The following is a 14,236-nucleotide window of genomic DNA, read 5'->3' on the forward strand; positions in this document are numbered from 1 at the left end:
GCTAGTTTTTTGTATTTCTTAATAGAGACGGGGTTTCACCGTGTTAGCCAGGATGGTCTCGATCTCCTGACCTCGTGATCCGCCCGTCTCGGCCTCCCAAAGTGCTGGGATTACAGGCGTGAGCCACCGCGCCCGGCCTCCTGTTTTTTTATAATTTTTATTTTATGATTATTCTTCTTTTATTTATTAGAGATGAGGTCTCACTATGTTGCCCAGGCTGGTCTCAAACTCCTGGCCTCAAGTCATCCTCCGGCCTCGGCCTGCCAGGGTTTTAGGATTACAGGCATGAGCCACCGAGCCTGGCCAGAAAAGTTATTTCTAACAGCACAAGACTGTTTGATAAGTGCCAATAGTACACTGAGGTACAAAGTTGGGGGAAGTGGAGAGAAATTACCACTAGAAGGTTTTTAAAATAGGGATAAAAATGATTTCCTGGCCGGGTGCGGTGGCTCATGCCTGTAATCCCAGCACTTTGGGAGGCTGAGCCAGGTGGATCACCTGGGGTCAGGAGTTCAAGACCAGCCTGGCCAACATGGTGAAACCCTGTCTCTATTAAAAATACAAAAAAAAAAAAAAAAAAGGCTGGGTGTGGTGGCGGGCACCTGTAATCCCAGCTACTCAGGAGGCTGACGCAGGAGAATGGCTTGAACCCAGAAGGCGGAGGTTGCAGTGAGCTATGATGGCACCACTGCACTTCAACCTGGGTAACAGAGCAAGACTCCATCTCAAAAAAAAAAAAAAGATTTCCTTGTATGAAACAGCTGCAGAATGTTTTTGACATAATGAACTCTTTTGAAAGACATGAGCACTTCAATTGATTGTACATATATTTTCCTAGTCTTCATGCATTAGTCATTAAAAAAAAAACCTCACTAAGTCTTATTGATTTTATCTCCTACATATCCCTCACATTGATTGTCTCATTGCCATCCTCACTGCTACTGTCATGGTTGGGCCCTTAGCATCTCTTTCTGGACTCACATATGAACCCATCCCTCTTCCTTTCTCCAGTAACACCTGTCCCTCTGCTGGGTCCACGCCTGTACTACAGCCTGGGTTATCTGGCCGGAGCACTGAGCTGACTACAGCATGCTTGGGCTGGCAGAGGACCCTCAGGAAACTCACGTTTCTGCATGTGGCAAACAAGCCCTTCACGTGTGGCTTTGTACACCTCTTTATCTCCTTTGCCCACCACTCCAGCTCTCCCAGCCCCTCAAATTCTGCTTCAGCCATGAGGACCTGCTTCCCTCCATTCAAGCAAACTTTGCTCTTTTGAGCCTCAGTGTCTTTGCTGTTGGCTGCATTCTTTTCATGGAGAGGTCTCTGCCTACTGAATTTGTATTTATTCTCCAACCCTCAGCTTAAACATTTCCTTCTATGGCCTCTGAAGTTAATCACTCCCGCCTCAGTCTCCCCGTAGCATACTGCTACTGTGGTCCTCACGTTCACTGGGCAGAAATTTATTTGACTTCATCATCTGCTAAGTCTTTTTACAAACATTTATTAAGCAACTACCACATGCTAGGGCTGTGACAGGGTAAAGAGACAGATGCAGTCCCTGTCCTCTTGGATGTCCCCAAGCAGTGAGGGGGTTGGAGATATGCAGAGGCAATTATAGAATGTGTGACAGTGTTGTGATGGGGGTGCAGGCCTGGGGAAGTGGCTGCAGGGGCCCAGTCTCAGAGGGGTCCTGGGGGATCAAAGAGGGCTTCCCAGGAGAAACGATGCTTTTTTTTTTTTTTTTTTTTTAAGGCAGAGTCTTGCTTTTTTGCCCAGGCTGGGGTGAAGTGACTCGATGTCAGCTCACTGCAACCTCAGCTCCCCACCCTGGGTTCAAGCAGTTCTCCTGCCTCAGCCTTCCCAATACCTGGGATTATAGGCACGTGCCACCACGCCCAGCTGATTTTTGTATTTTTTTTAGTAGAGATGGGGTTTCACCATGTTGGCCAGACTGATCTCAAACTTCTGACCTCAGGTAATCTGCCCACCTCAGCCTCCCGAAGTGCTAGCATTACAGGTGTGAGCCACTACGCCCAGCCATGACACTAAATTGATTTCTGAAGCCCAGGCAAGAATTTGCAATCTGGTCCTCCACCAAGATCTTCCGGGGAAAAGCTGTATCTTATTCATTGTTGTGTTGCCCCCAGTCTAGCTCTGTATTTACACATAGTAGGTGCTCATTACATTTGCTTGTTTAGTTAAATGAATTATTGGGCAAACAAAATGAATGGGCAAATGAAAACTGTATTACTTTTGAGCAAGTGGACAACCTCAGCTTAACGCTCTGGTTTCTAATATCAGGTGGCTGTGCCTAAGAAAAGTTGTGTTTTACTTTTGCATATCATGTGGTTTACTGCAGTACTTTTTTTTGACCTTTAGATTCAGTTTAGTAATACTCTATGAATGATGAGTGGTTTCACAGTTTTTCAGATGAGTTTGTGGCTTTTGTTTCCGTGTGCTATAAAAAGCATAATTTTATTTAATTTATGAATATCTAGAAATTTTATAAGTGATATTTTCCTAAACATCCTTTAAAATTTTCTTTCTTTTTTTCTTTTTTTTGAGACAGAGTTTTCACTCTGTCACCCAGGCTGGAATGCAGTGGTGTGATCTGGGCTCACTGCAATCTCTGCCTCCTGGGTTCAAGCCATTCTCTGGCCTCAGCCTGCAGAATAGCTGGGATTACAGGCATGCACCACCACGCCCAGGTAATTTTTGTATTTTTAGTAGAGACGGGGTTTCACCAAGTTGTTCAGGATTGTCTCAAACTCCTGACCTGAAGTGATCTGCCTGCCTCGGCCTCCCAAAGTGCTGGGATTACAGGCATGAGCCACCGCGCCTGGCTTAAAATTTTCTTAATGTAGGAAAAAAAAAAAAAAAGTAGCTGGGCGCAGTGGCTCATGCCTGTAATCCCAGTACTTTGGGAGGCCAAGGCAGGTGGATCACCTGAGGCCAGGAGTTCGAGACCAGCCTGGCCAACAATGGTGAAACCCCGTCTCTACTAAAAATACAAAAATTAGCTGGGTGTGGTGGCAGGTGCCTGTTATCCCAGCTACTCAGGAGACTGAGGCAAGAGAATCGCTTGAACCTGGGAGGTGGAAGTTGCAGTGAGCCAAGATCACACCATTGCACTCCAGCCTGGGCGACAAGAGTGAAACTCCGTCTCAAAAAAAAAAAAGGGTGTGAATGGCAGTGGAAAGAAATTGTAGGAATGGTGGGCAGGGGTGTTGGGGGAAGAGGTGGAGTCGGAGATCAAGGATGGGCCTTACCTTTCTTTATATCCAGGAGTTCAAAGAATTTGCCTGTCTGATGTCTCTTGTTCATGACAGGGCCAGGCCTTTTGAGTGGCTGTTACCTACCTCTAAGGGTATGATGATGAATTTTATGTGTCAACTTGACTGGGCCACAGGATGTTTAGATATTTGGTCAAATGTTATTCCGGATGTTTTTGGATGGGATGAACATTTAATCGGCTGACTGAGTAAAGCAGTTTGCCTTCCATAATGTGGGTGGGCCTCATCTAATCAGTAAAGTCCTGAACAGAAAAAAACAGATCCTTGTGCTGAGTAAGAGAGAATTCCTCTTGCCTGACTGCATTTAAACTGGGACATTGACTTTTTCCTGTCTATGGACTTAAAGTATTGACTCTTCCTGGGTCTGTAACTGCTGGCCTTTGGACTGGAACTACACTATGGGCTTTCCTGGGTCTCTAGCTTGCTGATTTACCCTGCAGATCTTGGGGCCTGGGACTTGTCAGCCTCCAATAAGCATAGCCAATTCACTTTAATAAATCTCTTTACACACACACACACGGTTCTGTTTATCTGGAGACTCTGCCTAATACAAGGTGACAGTGTTGTGATGGGGGCACAGGGGTTTGGGAATGCACAGAGGGCCCCTAGGCTTATTTACTAATATCAAATAAATCATCAATCCATAGATAGCAGAGCTGGGGATCAAAGCACTCTCTGAGTTTACAGATGAGGAAATTGAGGCCCAATGAGGAAGGTTCTTCCCACTGCACAATCCACTAATCTTACCTGTTAGCTGAGGATGGAATCCCCTTAATTGGAGACCATAATTAGAAATAAGACTTAAAATGGGAAAATTTTCATATGAAATAAATTCATATGAAAATATAAACAATTGGATGAATTTTGTTTTCGGAAGAGCAAGGTGCAATGGCGGAAGGCAGGGGCACAGGGTGAAAAGACACAGTCCCTATCCTCTCAGAGATCCCTGATCAATGAGTTTCAAAGATGCACAGAAGCAAACTATCCACAGTGAGCACAGTTTGGTTCTTGGAAGTGAGCATTCAGGACAATGAGAGACGGGGTACAGGAGGGGCAGGCCAGGCCCAAAGACCTTGCCTCCTTGTTACTCTGTTGAGAGCTGTCCCAGACCACTGTAGTCTATGTTATGCTGGGAAACTAAATCAACAGTACATATCCAGAGGGATGAATGGCTGGAGCTGGCCCAATGCTTAATTTCAGTGAGCTGGTAGAAGATTTCTGCAAACAGTCTAGCAGTAGCACTGCATCGCGTCTTCTTTACAATGGCATTTTTAGGCATGCCACCCCTTTCTTGGTTGTGTTATGGAAGTGGGGATCAAACCACTCCCTCAGTTTACAGATGAGGAAACTGAGGCCCAACGAGGAAGGCTCTTCCCACTGCACAACCCACTAATCTCACCTGCTAGCTGGTGGCAAAGTGGGCAGCAGGGTGTTTGGAGCAGTGAGGCAGCCGGCAGCCTATTTTCAAACCTGATGTAAAACTTTTTTTTCTTTTTGCTTATATAAAGCTTATGACTGTTCATTTGGGGTCAATAGCTTGCAACAGAAAACCCATGCTGTGCCCAATCTGGCCATTATTGTCATTTTACCTCTTATTTAGAGCAAGGGCAATGGGCAAGATAGTAAAGGTTCTTGAAATCCACTAGAGGATGGAGATATATTTAGCCTGGCAAAGAGATTCCTCAGGAGACTCAAGAGCAGTCTTCAGCTATTGAAAAGGCTGCTCTGAGGAGGAAGGGATGGATTGTTCTCTGTTCCCCAGAGATCAGAATGGGGCCAGGAGAGGTTACAGGAATACAGGTTTTGGTAGGCAAAGGGTCAAGGGCTCTGCCTTGGAGGTTTTGGAACATGGGCTGGATAATTGCTTGGTGCAGGGCTGTGAAGGAGATTGAAGCATTAAGGGATGCTTGGGCTACATTATTTTTAAGTACCTTCTAACCTTGAGATTCTCTGATTTGAGGCTGTGGACAATGGTAAATTGCTATGAATAGTGGCATCTGAAGAGGTTGAATATGACCATTCATCCAACCAAACGGGTTGGTCTGTTGTGTATAAAGCACTCTGTTCAGCAAGAGACACTAAGGTCCCCATCTCAAGTACACACATGGCTATAATACAAAACAGAATAAAGAGGCATATACACCTCTCTTCCTCCTCTGTTAGATACAGAAGAGATGGTAATAATAGACAGTTTGGAGAGCAAGGAAAGCTGTCATGTAACAGGTGACTATTGCATCATTAATGCACCGTTTAAAAAAATTTAGGCAGAACAGACTGGGTGCAGTGGCTCACACCTGTAATCCTAGCACTTTGGGAGACCGAGGAGGGTGGATCACCTGAGGTCAGGAGTTCAAGACCAGCTTGGCCAACATGGCGAAACCCCGTCTCTACTAAAAATACAAAAATTAACCGTGCGCAGTGGTGGGCACCTGTAATTCCAGCTACTTGGGAGGCTGAGGTAGAAGAGTTGCTTGAGCCCAGGAGGCAGAGGTTGCAGTGAGCCAAGATCGTGCCACTGCACACCAGCTGGGACGACAGAGTGAGACTCCATTAAAAAAAAATTAGAACAAACGGATATGCTATAAAAGTGAGTCTCTAGTATTATTCTGGAAATTCTAACATGGATGGACCTTGAGGACATTTATGCCAAGTGAAATGAACCAGTCACAAAAAGACAAATACTAATGATTCCACTTATATGAGGTTCCTAGAGAAGTCAAATTCATACAGTGCTATAATTGGTTACTTATCAGTCTATTAACCTTAACTGAAAATGTCTTGTTCTTTTTTGTTTTGTTTTTTGGTTTTTTTTTGAGTCAGGGTCTCGCTCTGTCACCGAAGCTGGAGTGCAGTGGTGCTATCATAGCTCACTGCAGCCTCCACCTCCTGGGCTCAGGTGATCCTCATCCTCTTACCTCAGCCTCCCAAGTAGCTGGGACTACAGTCACGTGCCACCATGCCCAACTAAGTTTTGTATTTTTTTATAGAAATGGGGTGTTGCCGTGTTGCCCAGGCTGGTCTTGAACTCCTGGGCTCAACTGATCTGCCCACCTCGGCCTCCCAAAGTGCTGGGATTGCCTGTGTGAGCCATTGTGCCCTGGCCCTGAAAGCATCTTATATTCCTCTTTCTTAGCACAGTGCCCGGTGTATGGCAGGAACTCATGAAATATTTGTTAAATACATAGGAACATTCACACGGGAGGAACAATCACATCTCATAGGGTAGAGGTGGGCAGTGGTCAGGGGAAGCAGGGAAGAAATAACATTTGAGAGCTGAGTCTTCCTTGAAGTGGGAATTAATCATTCAGTATTTACTAAGTCCCTATTTTATGCCAGGCATTGGGCAAGGACCCACTGGATATACAGAGATGACTGACACAGCATTTATTTTTTTGGAATCCCATGGGATAGAGGAGACAATCTAGGCTGAGAGCACTATACAAACAAAAGGCTGGAGTCCTAAAAACGCTTGATGTGTTTGCAGGGGATACAGTTTATGAGGGAGGGGATTAGGCTTAAAAAGGGCTAGACAGTAAAAGGTGAAAGTAGGGAACAGTGGAAGGTGATATGGCCTTTAAACTTTGCTGCTTTCAGGTCTTTCAGGTTACAGTTTGAACTTGATTCTGGAAGCAGCAGAGAAATCAATCACTGGCTACTCTTAAACAGCTGAGTGACACAATCAAATGTGTACTTCAGAAATTTTCCATGTGGCAATGTGGAGGATGGACTGGATTGCCTTGTTATTGGGCGACAAGTTAGAAGGCTACTGCAATAGTCCTAGCAAGAGATGATGAGAGGCTGGGCACGGTGGCTCACACCTGTAATCCCAACACTTTGGGAAGCTTGAGGCCAGGAGTTCAAGACCAGCCTGGCCAACATGGTGAAATCCTGTCTCTACAAAAAAAAAAAAAAAAAGCAAAAATTAGCTGGGAGTGGTGGCACACACCTGTAATCCCAGCTACTTGGGAGGCTGAGGCATGAGACTCACTTGAACCTGGGAGGCGGAGGTTGCAGTGAGCCAAGACAGCACCACTGCACTCCAGCCTGGGCAAAAAGAGCGAGACTCTGTCTCAACAAAGAAAAAAAACAAGAGAGAGAGAGAGAGATGATGATGAGAGCCTTGGGGACAGGCATGAGGAACAGATTAATGTGAGATATTCTAAAGGTACATACATCAGGCCATGGTGACCAACTGTCTGTGGAGGGTAAGGCAGAAGGAATTGTTGGGGATGACTGAGGTGTCTGGGTAACACTTTCAACTGAAACTGGGAAAGAGGATCTGGTTTGGTGTGGCAGGTATAGGTAATGAGTTCAAGTTGTATATTCTGAGATGGAGGTGTCATGAGGACATTCAGATGGAGAAATCCTGTAGGACACTGGAAACTTGGATCCAGAGTTCACAGGAGAAGTCAGGATAAAGGTTAGGGCTCATTAGCATCTGGCTGATGAATGAAGGCTTGGAGAGAATGAGGTCCCTTACGGGGAGTGTGTTGAAGGACAACAGGCCGAAGATAGAAACCTGAAGCAAGGACAGAACCTTCTTTCAGAGCTGGTAGAAGAGAAGTCCCAAAAGAGAGATAAAAACTGGTCAGGGAGATAGAAGAATCACGGAGGCCAAGAGAAGAGAGTGTTTCCAGGAGGGTGCCGGGAAGGGACAGCTAAGTCTGCTCTGGAGGTCAGGGGATGTGTACCTAAGGAGGCGACATCTAAACTGGTCTTGAGGAACAGCCGAAGACGGCGAACGGGACAGTGCCTGAAAAGGGAATGTGAGATTTGGCAATCAGGGTAGCTGTAGCCTTTACTAGGGAAAAAAGTCAGTGGTAGAAACAGCAGACAGATTCAGCGGGTTGAAGAGTGAGCAGAAGGTGAGGATGGGTAGGCAGGAGATACAAACCGTTATTTTTTGAGGTTTGATACTAAAGAGAAGGAAAGGCTGATAATTGAAGGGGGAAGTTTTCTGAGAATGGGTGGGACTTGAGCATGTTTACTAGCAGAAGGAGAAGGAGGTGAGAGGCCAAAGGTGAGAGAGACAATAGTGGGTGAAGCAAAGGCCATGGAGAGGCAGAGGAAATGGGCTCCAGTGCAAGCCATGCTGCAATTCTCTATGCCAGGCAGTTTGTGCCTCTGAGCTCTGCCATGCCATTCCCTTCGCCTGGATGATCTCTTCAATAAACCTTTACTGAGCCACTCCTGGGGCAGGGATTATTCTGGAGCTGTGCTGCAAAGCTAAACAACCGGGGCTCTCTTCTCCAGAACTCATTTCAAAGGCTTGAAGAGACAAGCAAGAAACTTCAAGTCAGTGTGGAGAGTGCTGCAAGAAGGACCAGTACTGGACATGATGGGAGACACTGGAAAGTCCCAAAGCCAGTTTAGGGTGTTGGGGGACTTCCTGGAATAGGGGACATCTAAGCTGAGACCTAAAGTAGGAGACAGTCAGATGGGAGAGAGTAAAGGAGAAGACATTTAGGCCAAATGCCTGAATACCATACCCTGGAGTGGTCAGGTTTGTTCTCTGGTGGGAACACGAAGATTGTGCTGATCTTCTCCTCCCTACTCTCAACATTTGTAGTTTTTACCTCCACTAAATACTCTTTCCTATATTACAGTGATTTTACCCCTTTATCTACTGGAAACTTTTGAAGAGACTGATCTTATTTTTGAATCTCCCAAAATATCCAGCACAGAGCTCAGCATACGGTTAATGCTTTAAAAATATTTTTTGATAAGAAATCTCAGGCCTAAGAATCCCTATCATGGCTAATAAATTTTCAGAGGGCCATTGGTAGGATTAAGACATAGAGGTTAAAAAGGGAAAGGAAAAAGTATGCATAGGAAGAAAAAGGGTTCAGAGAACAAGAGAGAGAGAGAGAGAGAGAGAGAGAGAGAGAGAGCTGGGAAAGGGGGTGGGGAAGAAGCAAAGACACAAAGATAGTATACATACAGTGGGGAGGGATCCACTTACAAACCAAATCTAGCCAGAATTCTTTGCTCCATAAAACCTTGTCTTTGGGTATTTTCCATCATGGGGAGAACCCCTTATTCTCCCTCTACTTTAGGGGTCTCTCATTGGAATCTGATTCATAGATAAATTTGGTAAGTTACAGGCATCACAACTGCATCTTCTGAGAAGCAGGGAGAAGCTGAGAAAAGGAAAGAAGGGAAAAAAAGCCTACAAAACCAGCAAGTTTCCCACTTTACAGAGCAAGCCTAGATGGAACTTGAATTTTCTTCCCTTGATAGTTAGAAGGAGGAAAGCTGGTAGCTGTGTCACACTCCTGAGTTGTGTACACAACTCACAAGCCAAATTCTCTAGCACAGCAGAACAATTCTGTTTTGCTGCTGGATATATAAAGCAAGGAAGAAAAAGATGGCATTCCACCTCTTTGAATTAGCACCAAGTCTTTCAAACTCCACCTTTTCCAGGAAATGTTCTTTAATGCAGTAGGAGGTGGCAATTTTACTCTCTCCAAACCCTCACTTTCCTTCCCTCACAGCAACACAAAACCCTGCTCAGAGCTGCACTTACATCTTCGTTTGTCAGCCTGACTGCCTCTCCCATCATTTCTGGATCCTTAGTTGAATTATTTGTTCATGTGAATGGGATAGCAAAAGAATTCTGAAAATGCTGAAGTCGTGGATAGCAATGATGGTCCCTGAGAGTGTCAGTGTTGCCAATGTAAGACTCAAAATTCCTAGAAGAGCAAATGCTCTTTGCGTTTCTTCTGTAATAACAGAATAGTTATCATATACTGGTGGTTCCTTAATTAATTTTAATTGAAGAATTTTTTTTCAGACAGTGATTATAAAATACACCAGGGAGGAAAAATTCTTTTGGCTTAAAATTCAGAGCAATATGTATTCTGCAGGGAGCTGGTCCAAACACCAGAATCTTAAACAATTATATAAGAGGCAGATTTCATGAGCTTTTATCAATTAAGGAACACCTTTTCCAAAGGTGGCTCATGCCTGTAATCCCAACACTTTAGGAGGTCAAGGCAGGTGGCTCACCTGAGGTCAGGAGTTCGAGACCAGCCTGGCTAACATGGCAAAACCCCATCTCTACTAAAAATACAAAAATTAGCAAGGTGTGGTGGCACACACCCGTAATCCCAGCTACTCAGGTGCCTGAGGCAGGAGAATCGCTTGAACCTGGCAGGCAGAGATTGCAATGAGTCGAGATCACATCACTGCATTCCAGCCTGGGTGGCAGAGTGAGATTTTGTCTCAGAAACAAAAATTGATATATTCTCTCTTCTTTATTATATATTCCATATCGATTTTTATAGGCCTAGAAATAATACATTTATCAAAGACCAGTAAAATTGAGGTTAAAAATGTTAAAAGAAAATAAGTAGACTGGGTATAGAGATGAAGAATGAAAATTATATGAAGCTATTTTCTGAGCTGTGTTTGTGACAGGTCATCAAACATATTACATAGTTGCTATGCCCCAGAGGGTAATTGCAATAACATATGTCTTGTCATGCCCTCTCTGAGAAAACAATGTACTGTGTGGAGGTTACAGCAAGTCCTGAAAGATGGTGCCATGAGTTTACTTCAGTCTATAGAGACCACAAGTACCTTGTTCAAGGACCTTCTGATTGGGTTTTCTCTGGGCCCTGAATACCTTCTGATTAAAAGCCTTATTATTGGGGATGAAACTTTTACTGGTTATATTTGGTAAAGTTTAGGACCTTAACAGGTAGTAGGGGTTGCCAGTGCTGCCAGATTCAATATACAGCTAGTCAGAGTTTTCTTTTCAAAGATAACTTTCCCTCTATCTAAGATCTCAGTCCACACAAATATAATAGCAATAGGGCCATTTACCAAGAGTTCAAAGCATCATTTCATCATTCGCCTTTTTTTTTTTTGAGACAGTTTCGATCCTGTCGCCCAGGCTGGAGTGCAGTTACGTGGTATCAGCGCACTGAAGCCTTCACCTCCCGGGTCCAAGCCATTCTTCTGCCTCAGCCTCCCGAGTAGCTGGGATTACAGGTGACTGCCACCACACCTGGCTAATTTTTTTGGTATTTTAACAGAGACGGGGTTTCGCCATGTTGACCAGGCTGGTCTTGAACTCCTGACCTCAGGTGATCCACCCGCCTCGGCCCCCCAAAGTGCTGGGATTACAGGCATGAGCCACCACAACCAGCCTACTACCTTTTTCTTTTAGTCTATCCATCACAGGCATGAAGTGAAAGGTATGTCTCTTTTATTTCTAAAGATATTGAAAGTGAAACCCAGAAAGGGTAACTTTCAAGCTTTGAGTTTAGGGAGACTCAAAGGCTAGAACCCAGATATCCCAGATTTTTTTCTTTCTTCTCAGTCATGTTGCAATTTGCTCCACACTTATACCCACCTGCGGTTGTGGGCGCTCTCTTTGACTTAAAAGATATCTCTTCTTGATGTCACGTGCAAGACATTGCTTGAAAGACATAACAGGCAACTGGATGGCTCCACGCTTGCTTAGTCATAATCTGTGAAACACTTCTTTAGGAAAAAGGGATAGTGACTGGGAGTAATGATGAAGCAGTGAAATAAAAGAGAGGGAAGAAGAAGTTGTCTTGAGAAGTAATTATCATAACTACGTGTTATTGGGATAGGAAATGTAATTAAATTAGGGGGAAGGGGTTGCAGAGCTGAGATAACTGCAATGATTAAGAAACAAAATCTAGGCCAGGCACGGTGGCTCACGCCTGTAATCCCAACACTCTGGGAAGCCGAGGCGGGCGGATCACGAGGTTAGGCGTTTGAGACCGGCCTGGCCAACATGGTGAAACCCCGTCTCTACTAAAAATACAAAAATGAGCCGGACGTAGTAGTGCACACCTGTAGTCCCAGCTACTCAGGAGACTGAGGCAGAAGAATTGCTTGAACCTGGGAGGCAGAGGTTGCAGTGAGCCAAGATTGTGCCACTGTTCTCCAGCCTGGGTGACAGAGTAAGACTCCGTCTCAAAAAAAAAGAAAAAAAAAAAAGAAACAAAATCTCAGGCAGACCAGGTAGAAAATACATATTTAAACATTTTAAGCCAGGCATGGTGGCTCACACCTGTAATCCCAGCACTTTGGGAGGCCGAGGCAGGAGGATCACCTGAGGTTGGGAGTTCAAGACCAGACTGACCAACACGGAGAAACTCCATCTCTACTAAAAGTACAAAAAAATTTAGCCAGGCATGGTGGCGCATGCCTGTAATCCCACCTACTTGGGAGGCTGAGGCAGGAGACTCGCTTGAACCCAGGAGGCGGAGGTTGCAGTGAGCCGAGATTGTCCCATTGCACTCCAGCCTGAGCAGGAAGAGCGAAACTCCGTCTCAAAAAAACAAATAAACAAACATTTTAATAAAACCTACAAATGTTCTTTGGGATGGCCCTGAGTAACTAAGGCTAAGATTAGGAATCCATCTATCTGGTGGGAAAGTGACCGAACAAGATAACGAAAAAGAGCACGGTCTTTTTGGTTGACTCTTTTTGGTTGACCAACGTTAACTACCATGGAGTTTGCACAAACAGAACCATCTGTTGTGTGAGGAACCATGGAGAGAGATTGCGTATTTATAGAATCTTGAGTGGGAAAACCAGGCACATTAATTAACTTTTCCCCTCAAGTTCTCTAGTTAGAAATCCACTTTTCTTCCTTTCTCTTCTGTCAACATGTACTGCCTTAAAGAAAAAAAAAAGTCAATTTAAAAGCAGACAGACTTGCTATGACTAATTTAAGAACTCCCAAAGCAGGCTGTTTTCCAAAAATACACTGCAATTGACAATGCTGTAAGCTCAGTCTAAAAGGGGTATGACACAACTACTGACCCTAAGGCTGAATCAGATGTTTACTGCCAGTTTGAACACAGCAGGGTAGTCTGCAAATCTCCACAACCCTTAACTGTTCTTGGTAGGAGGCTTTAAAATGAAATCTTTCTATAAACAAATGTTTCCAATAGGTATATCTTAAACTGCCTACTTTAATAATTTTTTTTTCTTGGTTTTCAAGATGGAAGTTGTTGCAAGGAAAATTTTATGTTAGGGGCCAAGACTGCTAGGGCTTTTCAGATACCGTATGTTCCTTATAAAACATATGTCTTAATACGTTTGCATGCTTTGGTAAAATTTATTTTGGAAAGCTAACATCTTTTGGTAGAGTTGTTTTTTACAGGAATAAGCTACCTTTGTGGATTATAATTACTCTGCATTATAGAGGAGGAGGCCGGAAATCAAGGAAGTGATGATTCTCTTCCAAAAGCCTACAAAAGGATGACAGAATCACATTTCAGTGAGTTCAATTAACTATAAATTCAATTGTGGGGGCAAAAATAAATGACACCACTATTTACTGGGTATCTACTATATGCTAGGTAATGCACGAAGTACATTACGCCCTATATTTCATTTAATCCTCTCAGCAATGCTGCTTATTATCGTCATTTTACATGAAGAAACTGAGGTTCAGAGAGGTTAAGCAACTCACTACAGGTCACACAGCTAGTAAATGGTCACGAATAACCAGTAACTCAGACACTGACCTGGCTTTGGTTTCTTGTTAAACAAACATGTAATCTATTTCTTGGAGGTTTTTTTCAGCTGTCCTAATTTATGACTTTACATTCCTTCTGGTGCTAAACTGCTCAAGTAGCTTCTTGTACCAAGTGTGACCTGATTCCTTAAGAATTTTACTTAATGAGAACCTCTAAGCTAGAAACTCTTGCTAGGTGTTTCATGCACCTTAGCTTCTTTAATCATTACAACAACTCTGAGAGACTGGGTTCTCTCCATCCTTGTTTTAGAGAGGTTAAGGTTGCTTAAAATTGGTGAGTTAGTAAGGGGTAGAGCCACGAATGGATTTCTGGTCACTGCCTCCATCGCCATGGCAAACTTTTCCCACGACTCCAGCGCTCCCATTTGTTAGTCCCCAGGCTAGAAAGCCACAGTGCTAATTTAGTATTTATCAA

The sequence above is a fragment of the Theropithecus gelada genome, chromosome 1 (assembly GCF_003255815.1).
Source record: "Theropithecus gelada isolate Dixy chromosome 1, Tgel_1.0, whole genome shotgun sequence".
Lineage (NCBI taxonomy): Eukaryota > Metazoa > Chordata > Mammalia > Primates > Cercopithecidae > Theropithecus > Theropithecus gelada.